The following is a 5,274-nucleotide window of genomic DNA, read 5'->3' as shown; positions in this document are numbered from 1 at the left end:
CAATGGCCAGAGTTGTACCGAGCTGAAGCCAGGAGCCAGGAGCTTCTTCTGGGCCTCCCATGCGGGTGCAGGGGCCTAAGGACCTGGGCCATCTTCCACTGCTTTCCCAGGCCATAGCAGAGAGCTGGATCGGAAGTGGAGGAGCCGGGACTTGAACTGGCATCCATATAGGATGTCAGCACCACAGGCAGCAATTTTATCTGCTACGCCACAATATTGGCCCCTAGATGATCTTCAAAGCACCCTCCATGTGGTCTTTCAAGTTGTCTGTAATTGGCCACAGTAGGGCCAGCCAGCTCCACTGTTAAGGCTGGTTAGAAAAGCCTAGCGTGATGGAAACCATGAGGACAAAAATGGGGGCTTTTCCTGGCAGTGCTCACTAAAACTCAAGAGATTCCTAGAAAATGACACAGTGGCAGCCTTTCTTGTCCTTTTCCTTGTGAGGTGAACCTGGTGAAGGGGCCATCCTTGCTCTTGAAAGCAAGACACATTCATGGCAAGCTGTGTCCACTTTCAGCCCACTCTGCTGATGCCACCATGGATGTCACCTTGAGTGGCAGTGCTGGCTGCTGTCCTTCTGCATTAACTCTTGGACGATTCAATTAAAATCATTGGAAACTCATCAGAATCCATCTTTTCTGACATATGCACCCTGTGGTGACTGAGAAGACTGATGGAACCCTGGCCCAACCCACCCCCTACCCCATGCTGCTCTCAGGACTCCAAACCCTCCTTCCGTGACTGTACCCAAGACATCTGGCCAGGTCATTCTGTCACCTACTGAACCCTGCTTTGTCACAAGGGCACTTCCAAAAGTCTGGGGGAAAATGGAATGAAGTGGCCCATTATTGTGGTGCAAGAAGTTTGAAATTCATGCATTACAAAGGGGTTTTCCCAAGTTCACAGAAAATGTGTGGATTTCAAAACAAGTTTCTACATCAAATAAATTGATCTTTTTTTAAAGATTTATTTTATGTATTTCAAAGTCAGAGTTACAGAGAGAGACAGAGATAGAGAGAGAGAGAGAATCTTCGATCTGCTGGTTCACTCCCCAAATGGCCTCTATGGCTGGGACTGTGCCAGGAGCTTCTTTATGGTCTCCTCCCACGTGGATAAAGGGGCTCAAATATTTGGGTGGTGGAAGTGAAGCAGCGGGATTCAAGCCACTGCTCATATGCAATGCTAGCATCACAGGCAGCAGCTTTACCAGCTATGCCACAATGCTGGCCCCATAAATTGATTTTTAAATTCCACTTATCCTTGAAATTTTGGAAGCACCCTCATAGGAATCTCCAAACAAGACTGGGTGGAGTGGATGGGGAGTGCCCACTCACACTTGACCGCACCACTGTGAGCTGGTTCCTCTCCTGGATGGAACAGTCCGAGTGGAGGGCCTGGCCATGGGGAGCTCTTGCCAGCTGCCACCCTATGCCTGGTTCTACGGACAGGCTTGGCCAGTGGGCTGTGGGCAGGGGTCCTGGGCATCAGGAGCTGCCAGGAACAAGGGGCTGGCTGGGTCCTCTGAGGGGCAGAGAAATAGGGCAGCTGCAGGGGTCCAGGGTTGTGGTAGGGGTTAGTGAGGTGCACTTTCACAAGGCCTACCTGATGCAGCCTCTAACACTGCTGCAAAATGTATATCTAAGTCTCTTTTGACAGTTTTATTCATATGAAAGGCAGAATGACAAAGAGGGAGAGATGGAGAGAGATCTTCCATCTGGAAGTTCACTCCCCAAATGCCCACAATAGCCAGATCTGGGCCAGGCCAAAGCCAGGAACTCTATTCTGGTCTTCCATAATGTGTGGCAAGGGCCTAAGTCCTTGAGCCACCCTTTATTGCCTTTGCACTAAAACTGGATCAGAAGCAAAGTAGCCAAGGCTCAGACTGGCCCTGCAATGTAGGAGGTGGTGTCCCAAATGGTGGCTTCACTTGCTGCCCACAATACCTGCCCCTAAGTCTTTAATTCATCCAGAGTTTGTTTTTACTTGTAGTGTTACATAGAATAACATGCTTCACTTTCCTTCTTGGGTGAGCTCATGGTCCCAACATATTTACAAACAATTCATTGTTCTGCAATGATTCACAGTCTCCATGCCTGAGTGCTCTGTCTTGCCAATGTCTGCTGGCTGTCATATTCATGCTGCATCACTTGCCTTTTATTATTTTATTTATTTGAGAGGCACAGAGACAAAGAGAGCTCTTCCAACAACTGGGCTAGGCCGAAGACAGCTGAGGATTTTATCCGGGGATCCCCACATGGGTGGCAGAGACCCAAGCACTTGAACCATAATGGCGGCCTCCCAGGTTCTGCATTAGTAGGAATCAGAGCCAGGCATGGAATTCAGGTACTCTGATGTGGGTCATGGTTTTCCTAAACCATTTGGCTTGGGCCAAATGTCCACCCCACTGCACTACATTTTTTTTTCTTCAAATTTTTCATATACTTTGCCAACAAGTCGAACAAGGCAGCATTTGGTGAGTTAAGAAAGGCAATTCACCGAAGACAAGTCATCACAGTGCTATTGAGTTATCCCAATCACAGGCATTGAGAGTGGAAAGGCCAGTCTTTGGATGATATAGCATAGGACCCTTGCTCGTTAGTTTAAAGGTACTCTTCACACACCACGGATGAAAAGTGTAGCACTGCATTGAGTGGATGCTGAGGGCTTAGCCAGGAGGGCAGGGGGACTGGCAAAATCAGTGGGACATCAGAGGAAGGGACTGAGTCCAGTCTCCCATTATGCCAGTAAATTTGATTTGCTGAGCCAGCACCTGTGTGCATGAACCCCCCAGATCTCACAGACATGCAGATGACTTTCTGATCTGATGATGTGGGGAACCAAGGTGAATATTCAAAATGCTTCCTGTACCATGCTGCAGGACACACAGACCCCAGTACCATTTCCTGTATTCTTGGCCTGGTAATCCACGAAGTTCTGAGATAAAAGCTGAGGTCTTAGGGCACAGGCTTTAAAAATATATCATCACCAGTTCAAGAGAATGAAAACTCAATTCCTTTGAAATACGATTGCTTCTCTCTATTTGTACCCAATCTCTCAAAAGAGTGTGCTTTTTGATTACTCTTCCCTTTTGCTTACACTTTTAAAACTCACCTGAATGTAAAAGAAGCTGCCTCACTATGAGAACACTGCTGCTCTTCCAAACACTTGCGCTCCTCACCAGCCCTCCATCTCCACCCTTCCCCTCTGCCCTAAGAGCAGGGCTCATGTGGCAGGGTTATGAGCAGTGGTGTGATCTTGTCTGGCCTTCTGTTACTGTCATGTGGCTTTGGAGAAGACTGCAAGGATGCTTGCAGAAACGACATCAGGGGTCTGGGACATGTCGATGGCAGAGTGGATTCCCCGTTGCCTGTAGTCCACAGTTGGGGTGGTCTGAGTAAGGTAGGCCTCCAGGCAGATTTTCAAAGCTTTCTGATCTGATCGACAGATCAAAGATTCCCCAGTGATGCTATCTTTCAAGGGTTCTTTCGGGGGTTGAATCCCTAGTGATAGGAATGGCCACTTGGGTGAATCAGCCTTCCTGTGATTCTCTGGATCAGCAAGGAGTCTGGGATGCTGAATTCAATCACAGAACCAAGCTTCTCTTCCCTCTTCTCCATCATCGTCTCTTCCCTCTTTTCCCTCATCGTCTGAGGGAAACCATCTAGCAGAAAATCATTCTCGTGAAGGGGGCTCCAGAGCCTTCTCAGTCAGCTCCATGACCATCTCATCACTCACCAATTTCCCAGTATCCACAGCTGTTTTCCCAGCTTGGAGCCAGAAGCTACCATGGCCTTCAGCATGTCCCTAGTGGCCAAGCAGCAGACACAAAAGTTTTCTGCCAATCCAGGTGCCTGAGTGTCGGCCCCGGGGCAGCCCTAGCAGCATGGCCCGGATGTCTTTAGGATCCGCAGGCTCTCCTGCTGGCACACTGGGAGCTGTGTCTGCCGAACCTCCCACTCTTCACAGGTCCAGTGCTGCCAGGCCAGTGCGCCTCGCACCATCGCTCACGTCCCCTGAACCACTTTCATTACAGCGGCTTTGTCCTGGGTCTTGTCTTGATTCACTCGCGGTTAAGGCAACCCTCCTTTTCCTTTTCAAGGTTGTTCGGTTCCTGGGTTTGTTTTCTTTTACACAGATGTGAGAGAGTTCTCCCTCCATCTCTCAGGACAGGTTTAGACTGAGAGCCCAGAAGGAGAGCACTGGGGCAGGCGAGTACACAGGTGGGGCCATAAGCCCAGCACAAACACAGAGACCCCCAGTGGCTTCTCCAGGAGGCAGCCGTACAGCCGAGCCAGGGAGAGGGTCACACCACTGACACTGAGTGTATGGAGGGCAGACGGAGTGTGTGGGTAACAGGGGCCATCAGGAGCCGGGTGTGAGGTCTCCTGCTTAGTGGTTCAGAGCGCTGTCTTTGGAGTTTGGTTTCTCAGCCCTGCCTCATATAAGCTGTGTGGCCCTGGGCACAGCGGCTAACCAGTCTGAGGCTCAGTTTTCTTACCTGTGAAATGCGGATAATCACAGTGGGATGGGAACACCTCTGAACACACTGCCTGGTGCAGGCTGAGTCTATGAGGCAAAAAGTCGGAATGGGCAAGGCAGGCTCACAGAAGCAGAAAAGGAATCCAACCTACAAAAGCCTTGGGTGAGGTCCTGGATTTCCTGGTTTGCAACTAGGCAGGAGGCCAGGGCTCCCCACCAGACAGCTGGCCATTGGCTCACACCATCCTGGGGCCCCAGAGTGACCTTTCCTATGTCCTATGTATAAAAGGAGATGCTAAAGCATGCCTGGGAATACGTGAAACGCACACGGTCTTCTGTGTGGTGGCTGCCCCCTTCCCAGCACCTCTTCCCCTCACCTCAGCTGCCACCACATGACCTCTCCCCACCGCCCACCCCCAGTTGCTTCCATCATCCACCCACCTTAACTAGAAAATTAGCTTTTCTCCAGGTGTTTCACGTTTGCAGCGGGGTAGTACTTGGCATTGCTACAGGCCTTGCTCAGGCTCTCACGGCAGGCAGAAGACGTGAAGACAGAGCCCGCATCCCCTGAGCCTGCAGACTGAGCTCTGAGATGCAGGGAGGCAGCTGACAGCTCACAGGTGACCCCTGCGCCTGGCCCATCCTACCCTGACTATGGCTCTGGGTCATTCCTTGTACCTGCCTTGTAGGTATCTTGTCCCCTCCACCTGCAGGAGCTAAGGCCTCTGACTTCCCCTGGGAAACAAATCCCCACAGAGGGGGCTCTGGGAAGTGGAGGGGCCCACACTGCCTTCA

The 5,274-nt window shown here is 50.8% G+C and overlaps 1 pseudogene; it reads right to left on the bottom strand.

Moving 5' to 3' along the window:
- Positions 1 to 3,138: 3,138 nt before the first annotated feature.
- Positions 3,139 to 3,944, bottom strand: LOC138843837 (adenylate kinase 2, mitochondrial pseudogene; annotated as a pseudogene).
- Between the last annotated feature and the right edge of the window lie 1,330 nt (positions 3,945 to 5,274).

Source organism: Oryctolagus cuniculus, chromosome 9, assembly GCF_964237555.1.
Source record: "Oryctolagus cuniculus chromosome 9, mOryCun1.1, whole genome shotgun sequence".
Taxonomy (NCBI): Eukaryota; Metazoa; Chordata; class Mammalia; order Lagomorpha; family Leporidae; genus Oryctolagus; species Oryctolagus cuniculus.
The sequence above is the reverse complement of the archived record's forward strand: the minus strand, read 5'-3'. Positions and strand labels throughout refer to the sequence as shown.